The sequence below is a fragment of the Pleurodeles waltl genome, chromosome 9 (assembly GCF_031143425.1).
Source record: "Pleurodeles waltl isolate 20211129_DDA chromosome 9, aPleWal1.hap1.20221129, whole genome shotgun sequence".
NCBI lineage: Eukaryota > Metazoa > Chordata > Amphibia > Caudata > Salamandridae > Pleurodeles > Pleurodeles waltl.
In genome coordinates, this window is record NC_090448.1 from 422,610,996 (window position 1) to 422,635,007 (window position 24,012).

Genomic DNA, 24,012 nt, shown 5'->3' on the forward strand with positions numbered 1-24,012 from the left:
TGCTTCTGTTCCCTCTGTGTTCCTTCTGACATCTGCACCCTCCCATGTTTGTTCCACCACCTGCTTTAAAAGAAAAACATGCTTTTGTTCGCCCATATGTGATTTTGTAAGCTTCTACGTGTGTGGCATGCACACTTTCAAAGTGATTCCAGATTATTTGTTCACCTCTTTGGCCGTGCTGCACTGTATCGGGGGTGATTACTGTATCCAACAGCATTGGAAAGTCGTATATGTCCCAAAGATGAGACCTCCTGGCTTTGCCATTGTTTGTTTTCAGCATAATATGTGTCTGTACTCCCCAGTGACCTATTAAATAGACATCTTTACCTCAGCATGGTGCTTTCCCTGACATTACTTTACATTCTCCCAAGGAGACTCCCACCATAGTTTACTCGCCGTCTTCCCTCAATAGTTCACTTATCCCGCAATGTCTGTTAGCTGACAGTGGCACATAAATGGAAATTTCTGGAAAAAACATCAATAGACTTTTATCGAGAGACAATCTAGATTAGAACATAGAGGGCACAGAGAAGATCACTGCAGTTCCTGTGCATACTTAGAGTTTGGAATCTCGAGGAGGGAATATCGAGGTCATACAATATCATGACCAGAATATCGAGGACCAAAATATTGAGATTCTAAGTTCACAGATAGAGGTTTACTATTCTTAACTCCATATCTACCTGCGTTGTCAAGGGACCTATATGTAGAGTTGGAAATAGAAAATATATACATATTTACCTGTCGATGTTTTGGTCCTTGATATTCTGGTCACAATATTATATGACTTTGATATTCTTTCCTCGATAGACTGATATGTGGGTACATAGTCTCCTTTTAAAGGTGGGTGAAACTTTGGCCCTTATTATGAAATCAAGGAAAATACAAGGAATGCCCCAGTACAGCATCCCTGCATGACCCCGACACCCAAACCTGGTAAAAGCGGGTGAAATCTGGGGGTAAGAAGGGTTGGAAAATGGGGAATTTTAAGGGCGTATCTAGCGCGGTTCTCCCCGTTCCCATGTAATTGCCAATTCTTCAGGGGAATTTCAGAATACAATTTGTAATCTTGTGCCATTCCTGCATCCTAAATTTCTAATACCCGTGTTATTGGTAATTTGGTCATTTTTGGTGCGTGAATACCGATGTAGTGTTCACTGTAACTAGGGAGAAAAGCTACATAGCAAATGCAGCTCCCCTCAGGGGACTTGCTATACGGTTCTCCCACAGGAGGAAAGCATCCCATGCTTGTCAGAATGGTGAAATTGGGTACTCCGGAAAGGACTTCCAACTGTACACAAATATATCATTTTTCAGAGCTTTGACTGAGGAGATAGTCATGTAAAAGTGATGGAGTAGTTTACAATGTCTAAGTTGCACTTTAATTAACACCTTGTGAGATCAGCCGCTTGCAGGGTGTTGACGAGGGTGCATACATTAAAGTGAATCTTGAAAGCTGTCCAGTAAGGCCATACTGGATTGGCGATAAAAGATTCAACATTAAGGAAGTATGCATCATTAAAGGACAAATGACAAATTGAAATATTGTGAATGTTTATCTCATGAAATGTCACTGCTAAGAAGGTGTTCTTTGTTTCTGAATCGTATTTAATGAACTGGACACTGACTGCATTTGTAGGTCTGGTTTTAGCCAAGACCTTTTGATTTAGCTAAAATGATATCTGTAGTAATATATTTACTTAAAGGGGCTTTCGGCCACCACTTTTCATCCATTTTTCTGCTGTAGTCATTCACATTTTGCTTCTGCCCACTGGAGCATGCACCGTGGGGCAGTGGGTCAGCCTACTTCAGCCCCTGGCTAATTTTACTCACAAGGAGCACAAGGTACTTCCCTTCAGTACCAGGCTGTTTTTTGCTGTCACAGAGAGCACATCCACACACTTTTAGGGCCAGTGTTTTGGTTGTTTTTGCTTTATAATTTCTTTAGTGTTGCCTTAGTGTTTAGAGCCTGAGCTGAAAACAGGACACATTCCACTCTTTATTAGTTCCCTCGTCCTGCCAATGCTGTTGTAAACATTTTGGGAGTCTGTTACCTGACTGCTGGTATTTCACAGCAGTTTGCATCCATTTGAAACCGTTCTGTAACAAGTCATCCTCTTTTAATTATGCATGCGGTATACAAACCAAACACTTCAATGATATAAATAAATGTAAATTCATAAACAGACAATTCTTCATAACCCGTTTTTTCTTGACTCAATTTCACCAGTGGTTCTTTAACAAACTTTGCCCAGGAAGAAAACTGGCCTTTTATTGCGTTTTATTGGTTGTACTTGTACGAATTATTTTTTAAATCCCTTCCTTCTTCCTTTCTGTCCTTTTTTCTTCTTTCTCTTTCCTTTCCATCATATTTTTTATTTTATTCTGCTTCTTGCTTTTGTTCTTCCATCATTCCTTCGTTCCTTCTTTCCATTCTCTCCTTCTTTAATTCCTTGTTCCTTCTTTTGTGCTTTCTTTCTCGCTTTTTTACTTTTTTCTATCTTTCCTCAATTCAGTCATTCTTTCTTACCTTACTTCTTCCTCTTTCCTTTTTTCCTATGTTCTTTTTCTTTCCTTTCTCTTTCATTATTTTTTCTTTCTTTCTCTTCCTTTCATTCTTTTCTGCTTTCTTTACAGCTTTCCTTTTGTTCATTTTTTTCCTTTCTTTACTGCTTTCCTTCTTGCGTTCTTGCTTTCCTTTTCTTTTCTTTTTCTTTCTTTCTGTGTTTTCTTCTCTTTCTGGCTCTCGCCTTCCTTCCTATGTTTTTCTTTTCTCCTCCCTCCCTCCCTCCCTTCTTTCTTTCTTCTTTTTTTCTTCTCTTTTTCCTTCACTTCTTTTGTTCTTTGTTTCCTTTATTCCTTCCTTTGTTCCTTCTTTCCTTTACTTTGTCTTTCTTTTTCTTCTCTCCTTTGTCATCTTTATTTTTCCTTTGTCTTTTCCCTTCTTTGCTTTCCTTCTTTCCTTTCCTTCCTTCTTTCCTTCCTTCCTTCTTTCTTGCCTTCCTTTCTTTGTTACTGCCTTCATTTTTGCTTCTCCCCTTTCATTTTCTTATTTCCCTCTTCAGTTTTATTTTCTTCCTCCTTTTTCTTATTTCCTTCCTCCTTTTTCTTATTTCCTTCCTCCTTTTTCTTGTTTCCGTCTTCCCTTTTCTTATTTTTTCTTTCCTTTATCTTCTTCCTTCTTTCTAGCGTCTTTCCCTTTTTCTTCCCTGCCTTATTTTTCCTTCTTTTCTACCATCTTTCTTCCACTCCTGTCTCTCTCTTTTTCTCCCTCTATTACTATGAGAATGATTGGCTTTGTCAGGTCCGTTACCCAAGCCCTTTTGTTATTACTAAAACTCTATGTATGTCAGTTACTCAATGAGGTTTTGTCCACAATTTATCCTTTTTTCTGTGGTTGTCATTCACATTTTTCTCCAACTCTCTCAAATATACATCAAGGTGCAATGATTCCACCCACTTCAGCCACTGGCTGATTTCACTATGAGTTACAGCATGCTGCCCTTTCACAAAGGGAGCACAGCCACGCACAAAGTAGTTCCCTTCGGTGGCCGAGAGTACTATGTGTATTTTTGTTTAAACCAAAAACATTTTTTACTTTACTCAAGGTTTTTTTTTGTTTGATGGATGACTGCCTGGTAGCTTCATGAGTAATAAATCTTTGCAAAACCCATAACAAAAGAAGAATTGCCAAAAGACTAATGGACAATGCCTGACCTCTTGGCTTTCCCAGTGTGTGTTTCCCATTGTCACATTGAATATTCAGCCGAGTAATTCATTTTTTTCCAGAGATTTTGCAGTCCATAGCCCTCAAGTAGATCGATGGTAAGTCTGACATCCATAGCAGGTCCTCAAGTGCTGCTGTATACAACCTTAGGTCTGCTCTAAGGTGTCACACGATTGTCCTTAATATAACTAATGTCAAAGATTTAGCCCCAGATTTCATTGTGTGCTGATTGTTTCTGGAGCACGAGCCCTTATTACTGTATGTCTTACCTGGTTGGGAGGGCGGAGGGGGTTGGCAGAATGTGCACTGTTTATATGCCGAGTACACGGGTTTAGTATTTAGGCCAGCAAAACTGTTGCTCTCGTAATAGGGTGTAAAGTGTAACTTGGCCATGTTTTCCCTCTTTCGGTGTATCCGAACTGGTGTGCCCCCATTATTTATTTATTTCTTGTAATCCAGTTTAATCTATAAACCCCTGTATCACCTAGAGTATAATAAGGCTAGGGTGTGTCTCCTTGTACTATGGCACACAGGGAGTTAAAAACAATGGAACAGAATGTTCAGAAAGAGAATTCCCTTAAATCTCGGCACCAGCCTCCGCGTCTACGCCATAATGATGGAAAACTTTAGTGCAGGCGAACAGAAAAATGACCAAGGCACACTGAAAGGCCTCCGTTTATATCTAAAGCGTGTGCTTGTCTTTTTTCAGGAGCAGTTTCTGACCGAACAGCAGTGAAGATGGAAGAGAAAGCATCAAGGACCTTAGTACATACAGGTACTTTAGATGTTCGCACTGTATTGTAGCATTTGGGGTCAAATGCGCACTGCTCAACACAATCTGAAAGTAAACCTGCCTTACTGAGTCGTATTATGTGTTATTTTTCCTTCTGTGTGTTCAACGTAAAGTAAAAAAAAAAAAAAAAAAGACAGCATTCTCTGAACGGTTGTTACCAACCACCACTCACATCATAACCTTCATACGGGGACCTAGTCTGTTTATTAAATGAGGGAAAACTTTGACCCTGTTTATGAGTTCAGTGTAAGCACCGTTTTGGAAAATGCAAGGAATGTAGGAATACGGCATCTCTGCAGTACCCAGACAGATTTCACCAAGTAAAATCTGGAGGGGTGGAAAATGGGGAATTATCAGGGGTCCTCACACACTGTTCTTTTCCTTTTGTGTGTCTCTTCACGCTGGTACTAATGGCGGCCGTAGCGCTGTGAATCAGCTCCCTTATGTGAAACTGTTTACTTTTCATTTTCAGTTTATGTGGCAAGGAAGGTCCGGTTAGGAGTTTACAACGCTAATAGCTCTAACTCGTGCAAATGCGAGACCCGTTGCATTGCAAATGCTTGTTGACTTTGGGGACGGGCATTGTAAAGTGCGTCGTTGCACTTTAATTACCACCTTGTGAGACCAACCGCTTTCAGGTGTTGACGAGGGTGCATACATTAAAAGGAATCATCACAGCTGTCCAGTGAGGCCATACTGGATCGGAGATAAAAGATTCCGACAGTGAGACAGCATGTGTTGCTAAAGGTCAAATGACAACTCGAAGTATTGTGAATGTTTATGCATGAAATATCACTGCTACGAAGGTCTTATTCGTTTCAGATTCTTATATAATGAATTGGACACTGGCTGCATTTTTAGGACTGGTGTTAGGCAGTTAGGCGTTCGTTCCATTCTGTCCTTTCTTTAATTTTCCCTTCATTTGTGCTTTCTTTTGTCTTTCCTTTATTTTTCCTCTTTTTCATTCATTCTTTGATTTTTCCTAAATCCTCCTTTTTCTTTATTTCATTTTCTTTCCTGCCTTCTTCCCTTCCTTCCTGTCTTTCCTTCCTTTTCTTCTGTTTTCATTTCCGTGCTTTCTTTCCTTGCTTTCTTTAATTTTTCATTTTTTTCCTTTCGTTCCTGCTTTTCTTTTTTCTGATGGATACAACTACCTGTGGATTCCTCACCTCATGAATACTCCCATGGCGCCAGCATTCGACGGAAATCTTCTTACTAGTCTCTGCACGTCGACGAGGACGTCACTCTAGCCCACGCGACGCCGTCTGACGTCATACAGGCAATAAGAGGTCCTCGACGACGTGCGGACGTCAGTTCCCTTTTTTCCGTGCATTCGAAACGGTTATCTTCGAGGGAGCAACTGTTACTCTTGCGGTTACAGTGTATATCTTGCTGCGTAGTCTTTCGCTGTGGTAATAATGTCGCAGAGAAAGTCTGGATTTAAGCCTTGTCGTGAGTGTGGAGGCAAGATGTCGGTGACGGATCCTCATTCCGATTGCCTTTGGTGTTTGAGCTCCGACCACGACGTCTCGACTTGTGATTCATGTCAGCACATGAATCCAAAGGCCCTCAAGGAACGTGAGGCGAAGCTGTTTATGGCCAAGTCAAAGGAGAAACATCACAAGAAGTCTTCTTCCCCAAGACATCGGCGTCATCGAGACTCCCGGCGCCGTAGAGAATCTCGGCGTCATTCAAAGGAGACTCGTTCCAGGTCTTCGGATCGGCGCCGAAGGACATGGGAGGTGAGTCCCACGGTTACGCCGCATCCTTCGACGCCGTTGCCCTCTCCGGCGTCTCCAACTTCACCTGGACAGGCGTCGGTGATTGAGGTATTGGAGCCTCAAGTGTTTTCTCCGGCGCAGACGCCGAGGCCGGCGTCGGGGTCGCCTCCGAGACAGGCACCCCAGTATCCGGCTTTTCCCACCCCTGGAGCCGATAGTTCCGCATTCTTGAATGCGATGTATGCCATCTTCCAACAGATGGCTCCAGGGGGTGCTCCGGCTGGGCCTTTGGCCTTTTCTTTGGGTGATCCTGCGCCTCTTCGGCCGGCACCCTTTATGCCCTTTCTCCCGTTTGGGAACGTGGGCTCGGCGCCAGTGTCGGCGCCGGTGGCCGCTCCGGTGGCTTCAGAAGGATTGGCCCCGGGGATTTCCATCCCGTCGACGTCGGGATTTCGGCCTGTGACTCCGGTGGGTCCATCTGCTTCAGCTGCTCTTCCGTCGGCGCCGAAGTTACCTGTGGCGCCGGACGCGGCGTCGGTGGCTTCTGAAGATCGGCGCCGATCTTCGACTTCGGCGGAGGCATTGTCGACTCCGCGTATTGAGCAACGACTTCATTCAAGGAGACGTGCTCTCCGTGTATTAGAAGAGCAGGAGTACCAACGAGCCCTAGAGGAAGGAGAGCTAGAGGACTCCGGTGATGGGCTGCGTGGACTGGAGTCGGCCAGTGGGCTGGACACTTCCCTTGAGTGGGACCTTTCGTCCCCGGGGGAATATACTGAGGAGGCTGCTTCCTTTCATGCAGTGGTACGGAAGGCAGCTAGTTTTTTGGACCTGCCTTTGCCGATGGTGGAGGCAAAACAAAACCTTTTAACAGAGGTGTTACATCCGGCCTCAGCCGCGGCGGAGCCTCTGTTACCATTTAATGACGCTCTGCTGGATCCGGTGTTAGAGGTGTGGAAGAGGCCGGCATCTTCCCCAGCAGTTCACAGAGCCGTGTCCAGGAGGTATCGGACGGCTCCAACTGACCCTGGTTTCCTATCTAGGCACCCTACGCCGGAGAGCTTGGTGGTGCAGGCCTCCTGTTCGTCCAAGTCAGCGCCTGGTTCTTTTCCGACGGTGCCTGGGGACAGAGATTCAAAGAAGCTAGAGGCGCAGTCGAAGAAGATTTTTTCATCCTGCAGTCTGGCGTTAAAAGCCACCAATGCAACCTGTATCCTGGGGAGGTATATTCATGCTCTGATGGATGACATTTCCTCTTCGTTTACAGAGCTTCCCCAGGGTCTTTTGGATCTTGTCTCAAATGCCCAGGCTGCTGCGACCCAAATTATCCAGACGGGACTGGATACCACTGACTCGGTAGCCAGGGCAATGGGCACAACTGTGGTGGCAAGGAGACAGGCCTGGCTCCGTAACTCGGGCTTTTCTGCAGATGTACAGTCCACATTGTTGGATCTCCCGTTTGATGGGGACAAACTGTTTGGAGCTAAGGCTGATTCGGCCTTGGAACGTTTTAAGGAAAGCAGGGCCACGGCTAAGTCGTTAGGGCTCCAAGCTTCTTCTTCCACGGCCTCTTCCAGATTCTTCAGGAGGTTTCGTGGATTTGGGCGTGGCTCTTCCTCCTCTTCCTTTCGGGGGAGATATCAGCAACCTGCTTCTTCCCATTCCTATAGATCTTTCAGGGGGAGAGGTAGGGTCCGCACCAGAGGAGCCTCTCAGCAGCACTCTGCCTCTTCCTCATCCTCTGGCGGGGTGCAGCAGGGGAAGCAGCCTTAGGCTTCCACCATTTCCCACTCACTCCTCTCCTGTAGGGGGAAGATTACAGCATTTTCTCACCAAATGGAAGACTGTTACATCGGACACTTGGGTTCTCAGTGTTGTGGGAAAAGGCTACACCCTTCCCTTTCGGGAGTTCCCGCCCCTCATCCCGCCCGCCCTTCTTATTGTTCAGAAGAACACCTCCTGTTGCTAGAACAGGAGGTACAAGCCCTCCTTTCCAAGGGCGCGGTGGAGTTGGTCCCAGAGCAGGAAAGGGGTCGAGGAGTTTACTCAAGGTATTTCCTGATTCCCAAGAAGGATGGTCGTTTGAGACCAATTCTGGACCTGAGGATCTTGAATTGGTTCCTCAAGCAGGAAAAGTTCAAGATGCTGACCCTAGCACAGGTGCTTTTGGCGTTGAACATGGAAGACTGGATGGTGTCTGTCGACTTGCAGGATGCTTACTTTCATATCCCGATACTCAAGTCACACAGGAAGTATCTCCGGTTTGTGGTGGGATCGCAACACTATCAGTTTGCGGTCCTTCCGTTTGGTCTTACTTCAGCACCTCGAGTCTTCACGAAGGTGATGTCGGTGGTTGCGGCAGAACTCAGAAGGAAGGGGATAGCAGTATTCCCTTACTTGGACGACTGGTTGATCAAAGCCAAGTCCCCGGAGCTTGTGTCGCATCATCTGCAGTCGACAACCCAGTTGTTGTTCGACCTGGGTTTTTCGGTGAACGAGCCCAAATCTCACCTAGAGCCCTCTCAGCGCCTCCTGTTTATAGGGGCAGTACTGGATACAACATTGGGTCGGGCCTTTCCTCCGCCTCAGCGGATTCAAGATATTCAGGATTTGGTTCCAATGTTTCAAAATGGAGCGGTAGTTCCAGTCCTCAAGGTCCTTCGTCTGCTCGGTCTTTTTGCCTCCTGCATTCTGTTGGTCACGCATGCTCGCTGGCACATGAGGGCTCTTCAGTGGTGCCTCCGAAGGCAGTGGTCTCAACACAGAGGGGATCTAGAGGGTACTGTCAAGATCTCCAGAGATGCTGCTGTGGATTTGAAGTGGTGGATTGCAAGCAACAATCTTTCACAAGGAAAGCCGTTCCAGCAGTCGCCACCAGTGGCCACAGTCATAACGGATGCTTCCACTCTAGGGTGGGGAGCTCATCTGGGGGATCTGGAGATCAAAGGTCTTTGGTCTCCAGAGGAACAGATGTTTCACATCAATCTGTTAGAGTTACGGGCTGTACGTCTGGCTCTCAAGGCCTTCCTCCCTTCCCTTCGTGGTCAGTCGGTACAGGTCCTAACGGACAATACTACCACGATGTGGTACATAAACAAGCAGGGAGGAGTGGGGGTTGTACCTTCTCTGCAGAGAAGCTCTTCGACTATGGTCCTGGGCAAAGGACCATCGGATTTGCTTGATAGCAAACCATCTGGCCGGAGTTTTGAACGTGCGTGCGGACAGTCTCAGTCGCCACTTCTCGGCAGACCACGAGTGGCGTCTCCATCCAGATCAAGTCCGTTTAATCTTCCAGAGGTGGGGGTTTCCTCGGGTAGATCTGTTCGCCACTCGAGAGAACGCGCATTGTCCGTTGTTCTGCAGCCTTCAGTATCCGATGCAGGGAGCGTTGGGGGACGCGTTTCAAATAACCTGGTGCGGCCAGTTGCTTTACGCGTTTCCTCCCATACCCTTGATTCCTCGAGTATTGAGGAAGATTCGCCAGGACCGGGCTCTAGTCATCCTAATAGCTCCGGATTGGCCAAGGAGGGTATGGTATTCCGACCTTCTCCAACTCTCAATGTGCCCGCCGCTCCGTCTCCCTTCCAGGGCAGACCTCCTCTCGCAGTCGCAGGGGCAGGTTCTACACCCCAACCTCCAGAGTCTGCACCTACATGCCTGGAGATTGAACGGGGCAACCTGAGTTCCTTCTCTCTCCCGCCTGAGGTAGTGGATGTTATATTAGCGGCCAGGCGACACTCCACTAAATCTATCTACGCTAATAGGTGGTCTAAATTTGTTGCGTGGTGTGGAGAGAGGCAGATTGATCCTTTGCATGCTCATCTATCGGATGTTTTGTCTTTTGCTCTGTCTCTAGCGCAGAAAGGTTGTGCAGTGGCTACCATTAAGGGTTATTTATCGGCCTTGTCAGCCTTCATATGTCTTCCAGACCAACCATCTTTATTTAAATCCCCTATTGTTATCAGATTCTTGAAAGGTCTTCTAAATCAATATCCTCCAAAGCCATTCGTTATGCCGCAATGGGATTTGTCCTTGGTCCTGACTTTCCTTATGGGGTCCCCTTTTGAACCTATGCATTCTTGCCCCTTGAGGTATTTGGTTTTAAAAACAGTCTTCCTGATAGCTATAACATCAGCGAGGAGAGTGAGTGAGTTGCAGGCCTTATCAGTAAAGCCCCCTTATACAACTTTTTATGGGGATAAGGTGGTGTTGAGGACCAAGGCTGCTTTCCTCCCGAAGGTTGTTTCACCCTTCCATTTGGCTCAGGCAATTACTTTGTCCACGTTCTATCCTCCGCCTCATCCTTCCAAAGAGGAAGAAAGACTGCACCGTCTGGACCCAAAGAGAGCGTTGAGCTTCTTTATTGATAGAACAAAGGATTTCAGGCTGGAGAATCAGCTGTTTATTGGATACGTGGGCAAGAGGAGAGGAAAGGCAGTCCACAAGAGAACACTATCCAGGTGGGTTGTTCTTTGCATTAAAATCTGTTACTCTTTGGCAAAGAAGGATCCTCCTGAGGGCATTAGAGCTCATTCCACCAGAGCTAAGTCGGCCACTTCGGCCTTGGCCAGAGGTGTTCCTGTGGTCGACATCTGCAAGGCCGCAACTTGGTCGTCCTTTCACACTTTTGCAAAACATTACTGTTTGGATTCTGAGGTTAGAAGGGACGGCCATTTTGCACGGTCAGGGCTGCAGGATTTCTTGGTTTGACCATTTAGGCACCCACCGCCGGGCGTGGTACTGCTTTGGGACTCTATTCATGAGGTGAGGAATCCACAGGTAGTTGTATCCATCAGAAGAACGAGTTACTTACCTTCGGTAACGACTTTTCTGGTGGATACATTAGCTACCTGTGGATTCCTCACGGTCCCACCCGCCTCCCCGTTGCCTTTCTGGTCTTACCAAGTAATCCTTGAGTGCGCTCCTCTTGGTCTTTGAGGGTGCAATAGATGTGTATATAATATATTTATATATATGTATATATGTATATATCTTTGTGTATTTACTTGGTGTGTGTATATATTTTAAAAGAGAGAGTTTTATATATATATGTATATAAAAAGATTTACAGTTATTCATACAATGTTGTGTATTTTTACAATATAATGGATGTTGCCTTGCTCTTTCATTGCATTGCCTGGTTGTTCTCATGCACGTAAAAAATGATTGGTACTGACGTCCGCACGTCGTCGAGGACCTCTTATTGCCTGTATGACGTCAGACGGCATCGCGTGGGCTAGAGTGACGTCCTCGTCGACGTGCAGAGACTAGTAAGAAGATTTCCGTCGAATGCTGGCGCCATGGGAGTATTCATGAGGTGAGGAATCCACAGGTAGCTAATGTATCCACCAGAAAAGTCGTTACCGAAGGTAAGTAACTCGTTCTTCTTGCCTTTACTTTTTCTTTCTTTCCTTCTTTGTCTTTCTCTTTCTGACTTCCTATTTCCTTCTTTCTTTTCTTTTCTCCTTCCTTTGTTCTCTGCTTCTTTCCTTCATTTCTTTTGTTCTTTCTTTTTCTTTCCTTTATTGTTTTTCTTTGTTTCTTCTCTCCTTTATTTTTTCCTTCTTTTCTTCTTCCATGGCTTCTTTCCTTCCTTTCTGTCTTCTTTGCTTTTTTCTTTTCTTTTTCCCTTCTTTCTTGTCTTCCTTCTGTTTTCCTTCCTTCCTTCTTTCCTTTCTTTCCTTAATTACTTCCTGTGTTCTGTCCTTCTTTCTTTTGCTTCTTCCCTTCCTTTTTATTTCCTTCCTTTTCTTCTCTTCCTTATTCTTGCTTCTTTCCTTAATTTTTCTTCCCTTGCTTATTCCTTCTTCTTTCCTTCCTTTTTCTTCCACTCTTTTTTCTCTCTCTCTCTCTCTCTCCATACTTTCCCCACTCACTCCCTACCTTTTTCACTCAGCAGAACGATTGGCTTTTTTAGGTCTGTGTTACCCAAAACCATTTGTTGTTACTAAAATTATGTATATGACATAGTTACTTAGAGGGGGTTTTAGCCACAGTTTATCCATTTGTCTGTGGTTGTGTTTTTCACATTTTTCTCCAACCCACTCAAGGATACATCAAGGAGCAATGTGTCAGTACACTTCAGCCATTAGCTATGAGTTACAGCATGCTGCCCTTTCACAAGGGGAGCACAGCCACATACAAAGTAGTTCTCTTCAGTGATAGGGAGTACTATGGTAGGCTTTTTTGGGTTTTTTTTGTGTGGTTTTTTTTTTTGTTAGATTGATGATAGCCCAGCAGCTCCCCAAACAATAAATGTTTGCAGAAATCATAACAAAACAAGAATGGCCAAAAGACTGGTGGACAATACCAGACCTGTTGGCTTTCCCGGTGCTTGTTTCTCATTGTCACATTGAATATTCAGCCCAGTAATTGTTAACTTTTTTCTAGAGATATTGCAAACCATAGCCCCCAAATATATTGATGGTATAGCTGACATCCATAGCAGGCTCTCCATTTTAAAGTGCTGCTTTTTACAACCTTAGGTCTGGCCTAAGGTGTCACACCAAACCTAGAGTGCTTAGGTATTATGGTTGTTCTCCAGATAACTAATGTCAGAGGTTTAGCCACTTTTTCATTGTGTGGTGATTGTTTATGGAGCACGAGCCCTGATTACAATATGTCTGCCACCGTGGGGGGGAAATTGCGTATTGCGTAAATGCTGATTGGACGGATTTCGTATTTACTCCAGCAAAGCTTTAGATGTTTTGAGGGAATAAAGTGTAACTTGCTGATGTTTTTCCTGTTCCAGTGTCCAAACGTGCTACCTCATTATGTATTTATTTTTTTGTGATCCAGTTTCATTGATCAATTCCTGTAGCACCTAGAGTACAGTAAGCCCACGGTGTGTCTTCCTGTTTTGTGACGCACACAGAGTAAACAAAAACAATGGAATAGAATGTACACAAAGTGAATTCCCTTAAACTTAAGAAGGTTTGCTTAAAGCAAGACTGTCACTTTTTGGGCACCAGCCTCGGGGCCTACGTCATAATGATCGAAAACTTTAGTCCAGACGAACAGAAAAGTGATGACACACACTGAAAGGCCTCCGCTCCTGTCTTGTTTCAGGAGCAGTTTCTGACCTGCTTGAGAAGCACAGTTTCCGACCGAACAGCAAAGAAGATGGAAGAGAAAGGACTCGGGGCCAGTGTACATAAAGGTACTTTAGATGTTCGCATTGTATTGTATTGTAACATTCGGGGTCAAATGCACACTGCTTGACACGATCTGAAAGTAAACCTGCCTTACTGAATCGTATAAGGTGTTATTTTTCCTTCTGTGTGTTTAATGTAAAGAAAGAAAAAGAAAGCATTCGTTACCAACCACCACTCACATCATAAACTTGATAGGGGAACTGGTCTCTTCATTAAATGAGGAACAACTTTGACCCTCTTTATGAGTTCAATGTAATTCCTGTTTCGGACTGAAACACTGTTTTGGAAAATGCATGGAATGTAGGGATGGGCCATCTCTGCAGAACCCCCACAGCCACACATTTCAGGAGGTAAAACTGGAGGGGTGGAAAACGGGGAATTATCAGGTGTCATCAAACACTGTTTCCCAGCCCCACAGTGTTTACCAATTCGTCAAGGGAATCTCAGGATCCAGTTTGTAATCCTGCAGTATTCCTGCATCCTAAGTTACTGTACTCGTGGTATTGGTAAATGTGCAAGTGGAAATGCAAATTTAGTGTTCCCCTAAAACTGGTGGGGAAACAAAGCATTTGGAGCTCCTCTCAAGTGACTTGTCGGACTAGTCTCCCCCAGAGGAAAACATCCAGTACTTACCAGAGTGGGGAAATGGGGGGCAGGCTGTCCCAAGGGTTCTCCGCCAAAGACCTCGACTGTAAACAAATATGTACTTTTTCAGAGCCCTGGCCTTGGAGACGGGCATTGTTAAGTACGCCATCTCTTATGCATGACTATGTTGCACTTTAATTACCACCTTGTGAGACCAGCCGCTTTCAGGTGTTGACGAGGGTGCATACATTAAAAGGAATCTTCACAGCTGTCCAGTAAGGCCATACTGGATTGGCGATAAAAGATTCCGACAGTAAGGCAGCATGTGTTGTTAAAGGTCAAATGACAACTCGAAGTATTGTGAATGTTTTATGCTTGAAATATCACTGCCACGAAGGTATTTATTCTTCGTTTCAGATTCTTATAGAATGAATGGACACTGGCTGCATTTTTAGGACTGGCGTTAGGCAAAACCTTTTGATTTTGCTCAAATGATACGTACGATCTATTTACTTAAAGGGGCTTTCAGCCACCTCTCTCCATCCATTGTTCTGTTTTAGTGTCAGTCACATTTTGCTTCCGCCCACTACAGCATGCACCGAGGGGTAGTGGGTCAGCCTACTTCAGCCACTGGCTAACTTTACTTTGAGTGTCTGCGTTTTGCTCTTTCACACTGAGCACATCCACACGCAAGTTACTTCCCTTCAGTACCTGACTGTATTTTACTCCCTCACAATGAGCACGTACACGGTAAGTCCCTTCAGGGCAAGTGTTTGGTTGTTTTTGCTTTATAACTACTTTAATCTTGCCTTAGTGTTTAGAGCCTGAGCTGAAAACAGGCCATATTCCATGCTTTATTAGTTCCTGTCTCTTGCCAATGCTATTGTAAATTCCCTTTGGAATCTCCTTTGTTTGTCTGACTGCTGGTGTTTCATGGCACAAGAGATTTCATCCATTTGAATCTGTTCTACAGTAAGTTATCCTCTTTTTGCTATGCATGCAGTACACAAACCCAGAGCTTCAATATTATATATGTACATTTATAAGCAGACTATTCTTCTGAACAAATTTATTCTGGACTCAGTTTCACCAGCGGTTCTTTAACAAACTTTGCCCAGGACGAAAACTGGCCTTTATCATGTTTTATTGGAAACACTTGTAACACTTTTTAAAAAATTGCTTTCTTTCCTTCCTTTTCATCATCTGTTTCTTTTTTCTTCCTGCTTTCCTCTTCTTTCTTTCTTCTATTTTTCCTTCTTTCTTTCTTCTATTTTTCCTCCCTTCTTTCTTCATTGCCTTCTTTCTTTCTTCATTTCATTCTTTCTTTCCTCCGTTCCATTCTGTCCTTTCTTTCATTAATTTTTCCTTCATTTGTGCTTTCTTTAGTCTTTTCTTTCTTTTTCTTTATTTCCTCTTTTTCATTCATTCTTTTCTTTTTCCTAAATCCTCCTTTTTCATTATTTCTTTCCTGCCTTCTTTCCTTCCTTCCTGTCTTTCCTTCCTTTTCTTCTGTCTTCCTTTCCTTGCTTTCTTTCCTACTTTATTTAATTTTTCATTTTTTTCCTTTCCCTCCTGCCTTCCTTTTTTTCTTTCTTTTTTCTTGCCTTTCCTTTTTCTTTCTTTCCTTCTTCGTTTTTCTTTCTGACTTCATATTTCCTTCTTTCTTTTCTTCCCCCCATCCTTTTTTCTTCTCTGCTTCTTTCTTTCTTTTTTTGTTCTTTCTTTTTCTTTCTTTTATTGTTTTTCGTTGTTTCTTCTCTCCTTTATTTTTTCCTTCTTTTCTTCTTCTATGGCTTCTTTCCTTCCTTTCTGTCGTCTTTGCTTTTTTCTTTTCTTTTTCCCTTATTTCTTGACTTTTTCTTTTCTTCCTTCCTTCCTTCTTCCCTTTCTTTCCTTCGTTACTTCCTTTGTTCTGTCGTTCTTTCTTTTGCTTCTTCCCTTCCTTTTTATTTCCTTCCTCCTTCCTTTTCTTCCCTTCCTTATTCTTTCGTCTTCCCTTAATTTTTCTTCCCTTCCTTTTTCCTTCTTCTTTCCTCCCTTTTTCCTCCACTTTTTTCTCTCTCTCTAAACCTTCCTCCCTCACTTCCTACCTCCTTCACTCAGCAGAACGATTGTTTTTTTTAGGTCTGTTACCCCAAACCATTTGTTGTTACTAAAATTATGTACATGAAATAGTTACTTAGAGGGGTTTTAGCCACAGTGTATCCATTTGTCTGTGGGTGTGTTATTCATCTTTTTCTCCAGCCCACTCAAGGATACTCAAGGGGCAATGTGTCAGTCCATTTCAGCCATTAGCTATGAGTTACAGCATGCTGCCCTTTCACAAGGGGAGCACAGCCACATACAAAGTAGTTACCTTCGGTGAGAGGGAGTACTATGGTATGCTTTTTTTTGTTTTTTTGTTAGATTGATGACCTCCCAGCAGCTTCCCAAGCAATAAATGTTTGCAGAAATCATAACAAAACAAGAATTGCCAAAAGACTGGTGGACAATGCCAGACCTGTTGGCTTTCCCGGTGCTTGTTTCTCATTGTCACATTGAATATTCAGCCCAGTAATTGTTAACTTTTTTCTCGAGATTTTGCAAACCATAGCCCCCAAATATATTGATGGTATAGCTGACATCCATAGCAGGCTCTCCATTTTAAAGTGCTCCTTTATACAACCTTAGGTCTGGCCTAAGGTGTCACACCAAACCTAGAGTGCTTAGGTATTATGGTTGTTCTCCAGATAACTAATGTCAGAGGTTTAGCCACTTTTTCATTGTGTGGTGATTGTTTATGGAGCACGAGCCCTGATTACAATATGTCTCCCACCGTGGGGGGCAAATTGCGTATTGCGTAAATGCTGATTGCACGGATTTAGTATTTACTCCAGCAAAGCTTTAGATGTTTTGAGGGAATAAAGTGTAACTTGCTGATGTTTTTCCTGTTCCAGTGTCCAAACGTGCTACCTCATTATGTATTTATTTTTTTGTGATCCAGTTTCATTGATCAATTCCTGTAGCACCTAGAGTACAGTAAGCCCACGGTGTGTCTTCCTGTTTTGTGACGCACACAGAGTAAACAAAAACAATGGAATAGAATGTACACAAAGTGAATTCCCTTAAACTTAAGAAGGTTTGCTTAAAGCAAGACTGTCACTTTTTGGGCACCAGCCTCGGGGCCTACGTCATAATGATCGAAAACTTTAGTCCAGACGAACAGAAAAGTGATGACACACACTGAAAGGCCTCCGCTCCTGTCTTGTTTCAGGAGCAGTTTCTGACCTGCTTGAGAAGCACAGTTTCCGACCGAACAGCAAAGAAGATGGAAGAGAAAGGACTCGGGGCCAGTGTACATAAAGGTACTTTAGATGTTCGCATTGTATTGTATTGTAACATTCGGGGTCAAATGCACACTGCTTGACACGATCTGAAAGTAAACCTGCCTTACTGAATCGTATAAGGTGTTATTTTTCCTTCTGTGTGTTTAATGTAAAGAAAGAAAAAGAAAGCATTCGTTACCAACCACCACTCACATCATAAACGTGATAGGGGAACTGGTCTCTTCATTAAATGAGGAACAACTTTGACCCTCTTTGTGAGTTCAATGTAATTCCTGTTTCGGACTGAAACACTGTTTTGGAAAATGCATGGAATGTAGGGATGGGCCATCTCTGCAGAACCCCCACAGCCACACATTTCAGGAGGTAAAACTGGAGGGGTGGAAAACGGGGAATTATCAGGTGTCATCAAACACTGTTTTCCAGCCCCAATGTGCTTACCAATTCTTCAAGGGAATCTCAGGATCCAGTTTGTAATCCTGCAGTATTCCTGCATCCTAAGTTACTGTACTCCTGGTATTGGTAAATGTGCAAGTGGAAATGCAAATTTAGTGTTCCCCTAAAACTGGTGGGGAAACAAAGCATTTGGAGCTCCTCTCAAGTGACTTGTCGGACTAGTCTCCCCCAGAGGAAAACATCCAATACTTACCAGAGTGGGGAAATGGGGGGCAGGCTGTCCCAAGGGTTCTCCGCCAAAGACCTCGACTGTAAACAAATATGTACTTTTTCAGAGCCCTGGCCTTGGAGACGGGCATTGTTAAGTACGCCATCTCTTATGCATGACTATGTTGCACTTTAATTACCACCTTGTGAGACCAGCCGCTTTCAGGTGTTGACGAGGGTGCATACATTAAAAGGAATCTTCACAGCTGTCCAGTAAGGCCATACTGGATTGGCGATAAAAGATTCCGACAGTAAGGCAGCATGTGTTGTTAAAGGTCAAGTGAAAAATTGAAGTATTGTGACCGTTTCTCGCATAAAATATCACTGCCACGAAGGTGGTTTTAGTTTCAGGTTCTTATTTAATTAACTAGACACTAGTTGATTTATTTTCTTATTGTCCCATTGAACATTTAGACCAATAATTGTAAATTTTTCTCCAGAGGTATTGCAGCCGTAGCCACTCAGTAGATCAGTGATGTATCTGACATCCTCAGCAGGTCCTCCGTTTTAAAGTGCTGCTGTATAAACCTCAGGTGTGTCCTAAGGTGTCAGGTAATACCTGGAGTGCTCAGCTATGATTGACGTCCAGATAGCTCATGTCAGAGGTTTACCCCCGGTTTCATCCTGTTTGTGGTGCATGGGCCCTGTTTACAATATACATGGCAGCCTGGGGACAAATCGTGTACTGCGTAATACTGATTGCACAGGTTTGATATTTACTGAGGCCAAGCTGTGGACCTCGAAATAGGGGATAAGGAAGAAAATGCCCATGTTTTCCCCGTTCTGACGCTTGTAATCTTGTTTCATCCATAAGTTCCTGTAGCACCTAGAGTACAATTAGGCCATGCTGTGTCTCCATGTGCTGTGGCTAACACAGAGTTAAAAACAACGGATTAGAATGCTCACAAAGAGAATTCCCTTAAATTTGAAAAAAATGTCTCAAGCAAAAACTGTGTTTTTTTTTTGTCCCATGCTCTGTTTTGTGCAGGGTAACAGAAAAGTGATCATTGCACACTGAAAGGCCTCAGTTCTCATCTAAAGCATGTGCTTGTCTTCTTTCAGGGGCAGTTTCTGATTTGCCTGAGAAGTACATTTCTGGAAAGAACATCAGTGGAGATGGGAAGAGAAAGGACAAGCCTACTTCAATATAGAGGTACTTTAGATGTTTGCATTGTATTGTGGCATTTGTATTTAGATGCATGACAAGAATCGTTTTCCAATAGATAATATATACTTTGAGTGGGGTTTGGATCAGCTCATGATTGGATAGCTTTGTTGTCTGTCTCAGTTGTCTGCTCTTGATACAGTGGTTTCCTCCCTATTCTTGTGTTCATCCTGCCAAGAAGAAATTTAGTCTCAGTGTTCCTATTGGATCACTTGTATCCTTCCACTGCTACCATGAGGGAACTTTAAAAAAAAAAAATAATATTGGGATCTTGTCTTTTTTTACCTCTTCCCCACCTTATCCGCACTCTCTCCTGCATATGATAAAGTTTCATTAGCTTGATAAACACCGCTTCCTATGTTAAAATATTATTATTATTTCGTTTTGGGAGGACTGGTCAGCTAAAAAAAAACTGCTGCTGATCTGGTTGTTTCCTTTCTCATGCTTTGAACACACCTTTTTATTTTTACATTTTATGTTACTGTTCTAACAAGACCGGCTCCCAAACATGTTAGAACAGTAAATTAAAAAGAGGTGCCATACCTCATGGCAAATATGTGGCCATGTTGGAGTGTTTTTTCTTTAATAGATTTTATTCAGAGTGGTTCATATCTTTTTATGAACGTAAACAGGCTTCCATAGGACACTCCTGATCAATCCTTCTCACTTTGCAAGTTTAATAGGCACATTTCTGGTATTGATGGTGCTAGTGCTAAATTGTCACTCTGCCAGAAAGGAAAACTGCTAGGTAAGTAGTAATTGCTTTAAAAAAGTTTATATTTAATGACATCAGATTACCTTTCTAGCCGTATATCTTCAAATTTCTTTACAATTGCTTTACAAATGTATCTTCCTTTAGTTGTCTTCAGAACATTTTACTGTGAATGGTACTGTGCATTTACTTTGATAAATATTTTCACAGTATGCTTACTCCAGTATTGGGACTTTCATAGATGAGCATGCTTGAATCATTCCCTGTCATCAACATGGGAGTCCTGTAGTACCTTAGAAAAGCAATTCAATGATAGGTATAGACCATAAAGGTCCTAGACCCTTCAGTTTAGTAACATATCATAGTCATTTAAAAAAAAAAGAGACTAAACATAAGTCTTAACCAATCAGGTTGCCCCATCCCGTAGAACACTCCTGCGAGAAGCTCCAGTCCTTCAGATTTTCTACTGCATGTTGTGTGAGGGAGTCTCCAATGAGGTCTGCTCAGTTGTACCTGTTCCAGTCATTTCAGAAGATATTCAGGATTATATCTCCAGATAAGTTCACATCTACATAGTATTTTTTTTCCTTGCTACAAATCTGACTTTTACGGTGTCAGACATACCAAAGAAAGGGCTATTTGGACCCTGTGGCTCTTATAGTAAAAAAAGGCTTTAGTCTGATGACCCTCATCAAAACTGTATATACTGCCTTTACCTATCACACAAGGCCAAAGGCTGCAAGGTATATTGTACATTTTTAGCCAAGACTTTGAAAGACCGTTGTTCTGGCTTCAGAAGCTTAAATCCAGTAAATATCCTCTTTTCGAGAATGAGGTCAGTGAAGAATCTTCATCTTCCTTACAGAGGTCTCACATGAGAGAAAGGGAGGTTTCCCATTCTCAGTCCTCTCAGGAGCCACCAAAAGTCCTCCAAAAATACCTCTTATTGGTCTCACAGGGAGCACAGCCCATCTAAGTCTCCACAGGAAGGTGAGGTCTCTTTAAGACAAAAAGAGAAAAAAGTACAGCTTCTTCCTCAAGAACACCTAAAAAAAACATTGTTAGAGCCTTCTACGTCCCCGTCTAAGGTACTTCACACTTAAAAAAACAAAAACAAAAACAAAAAAAACATCTTCTGCACCATTGACGGAGAGGTCGTTGACGAGTTTCTCAAAGTCAACAAGAAAATCGCTGTTGGCATCGTTGATGACCTAAGCAGCTATTGCCTTCACTACCAGCACCGTCTCCACATTATCAACAGCTTCATCCTTTGCGACAATGACATCGTCATCGACAAGCCAAACACTAATTTCATTGAGGCTGAAGATTGTTCTAGCCTCGTCGATGACAATCTCGATAACAGCACCACCGTCGATGGTGAGGACCCTCGTTTCGTCGACAAACATAAGCCTGTCAGCAATGACTTAAGCTTCCATACCATCAACGCTTACAATACCTCGTCGACGACCTCGCGGATGAGACAAAAATCACAGACACTTGAAAAATCCACACATCTTACCCCTGCACATACTGCTCCAAGTAAGGAGTCAAAATTACTGCCTTCTCATTTTCTAGCTGAAGATGACTCTAATGACGACGGCCCCTTTGGTGTTGCACACAGCCCTTCTGAGATGCATGTCAAATGCTAGCAGGAGGAAGAGGAGTACTATGACCAGAGCTACTACTCTCCTCCAGAGCAACTCCATCAGCAGTACTAAGAAGAAATGCTTTGTCTTCCTTGGTGTCTGACCTGCATTTCATGCTTACTGACAATAGAAGTCATTTCCCTCTAACTTTGCCTTCAGCTAGGCAAGCTTCTTCACTGGCTAAGCTTTCATATACCCAGCCTTCAACCCCACAGGTTCTACGTCCTCTACTTTTACCTCCATCAGCACGGCAGACAATTCTCTTTCAGGCTCCCACATTGTCAAAGGATGATAGACAAGAAGGTGAACTCCCTAACAATCAGGCTGAATAGGATGATTACATGATACCAATGCCATCACCGCCTCCGGTGGATTCCCCTCCAGAAGATATTGGAGGCTTTCATAACCTTCTCGCGAGTGCAGCAAAAAGATTAGATCTGCCAATGCCCACAAAACAAACTATTTTCTGTGTGACTTTAAATCTGCTGTTCATAAGAGCATTAGAGCTACGCCCATTATTGACTATATCTGGGAAGAGGGAATAAAGATCATGAAGACCCCAGCTTCAGTAGAGGCGGTGTTGGCATGTGTTCAAGGCTACTGAAGATGCCCCAGCATGTCTCACTGGGCACTCCAAATCAGATTCCATGATCATACAGGCAGCCAAGTGCCAGTCCAAAAACCTTTTTGCATTGCACCTCTTTAAGCACCTCCAGACACAGAGGATAGGCACCTTGACAACATCAGAAAACGGTTTTCCTCAATGTCTGCACTCATGGTAAGGTCAGCAAACTTGTTGGCAGTTCTTGGGCGGTATAATCGCTAAATGTGGTCGGACATCGCTCCGTACCTTCGCAAGGTACCTGAGGACTTCAAAGCAGAAGCTAAGAAAGTATTGCAGGAAGGTGAACACACATAGTCCAAAATCATTGATTGAGCCAGTACTGGTTTCTGACAGCAAGTGCAGCAGTGCTCAGGTGTCAAGCCTTGCTAAAGGCTACCTCATTTCGGCCGAAGGGTCAAGCTAAAATAACAGGCCTCCCTTATGATGGAGAAGCCTTCTTCGGCAAACAAGTGGATGAGGCCCTCCAGGCCATAAAAACTGTCATGGCAAGTCGTAGGAGAATCTGCGAAACAGAAAAATGCCTGTTCAAGAAGCTCAAGGAAGAGGACAACCCTCCTATAGAGACTACCAGCAGCCTCTCAGCAGTTTCGTCCCCAATGCCAACAAAGGCAATCACCTATAATAGACCCCTTCCAAGGGAAAAATTGGGGCACCAAGAAAAGGCTACCAGCCGTCTCCTGCTACATCCTGCCTTCTCCATTCCGGGTAGGAGAGAGAATAACCAATCACTTTCAACGCTGGCAAGAAATAACAACCCACCAATGGGTCTTAGAACTTGTTCAGTTTGGCCATACATTAGAACTTATCCTCAACACACCTCAAACCTCAATGCAAAAACATCTGCAACTCCTTGTGTGGGAGGTCAAAGCCATGCTCAAAAAAGGAGCTATAGAGAGAGTTCTGGTATCACAGAAATGAAAAGGCTAACTATTCCTGTTTCTTTTTTATCCACAAGATATTAAGGCAGTGGTGACCTATTCTAGACCTGAGATACCTAAACACCCTATCTCAAAAAAACAATCATTCCTCATGGTAACTCTGCAGGATAGACTGCAACTCCTAAACCAAGGAGACTTTGTCAACCCTTGATCTCCAAGATACATATTTTCATATTCCCATCCACACAAAACACAGGAAATTTCTAAGATTCAGAGTAGCCGGCAGCTACTATCACTTCAGGGTGCTCCCCTTTGGCTTGAAATGCATCTTTCACGAAGTGCCTTGCACCTGTAGCAGCCTTTTAGAGACAACACAAACATCAACTGTTCCCTTATCTCAATGACTGGTTGGTAAAGGCCTCTTCCAGTCACGTCGCACAAGGTTCAACGACAGCCTGCATGAACCTCTTCAAAGTGCTTGGCCTCATTCTGAAACCAGAGAAGTCGATTCTTCATCCATCACAAAACATAACGTTTTTGGAGGTCACGCTGGATACAGTGCTCATCAAAGCATACTCCACACCGGAAAGGCAACTAAAAATTGATCACTCTGGCAAAATTAGTGCAAAGAAAAAGTCACTGTCCGTTCGCCTCTACAAGCCCCTCATAGGGACGATATCATCTTGCATTCTTTTAGTTCCATTCTGCCATCTGCCGATGGGTCCACTGCAAGAAGAGACTGAATGGGTTAACGCGACGGGAACTTTTGACGACCTCATTCAGGTCATTCTGGGCATGGTCCACACCCTAACCTGGTGGACTCGGCAGAAAGATCTCTCAATCTCGCCTGTCTTTTCTTCCTCAGACTTTTCATTTAGTCATCACCACAGATGCCTCCCTACAGAGGTGGGAAGCTGATCTTCAAGTAAGTTGCAAATGGCAACCTTCTCATCTTCTTCTACACATCAATCTGCTAGAACTCAAAGCAATACATCTAGCTTTGCAGGTGTTCCTACCCAG

At 43.6% G+C, this 24,012-nt stretch overlaps 1 protein-coding gene across 3 annotated transcripts in view; it reads left to right on the plus strand.

Moving 5' to 3' along the window:
• Positions 1-24,012, plus strand: part of LOC138259466 (uncharacterized) — a 221,520-nt gene that overhangs the window by 157,723 nt on the left and 39,785 nt on the right. For all 3 annotated transcript variants that reach the window (XR_011198740.1, XR_011198739.1, XM_069207227.1), the window contains 4 exons: positions 4,437-4,502; positions 13,310-13,400; positions 17,234-17,324; positions 19,029-19,119. The gene's annotated coding sequence lies outside the window, so the exon portion shown is untranslated. The remainder of the gene's footprint in view (positions 1-4,436; positions 4,503-13,309; positions 13,401-17,233; positions 17,325-19,028; positions 19,120-24,012) is intronic.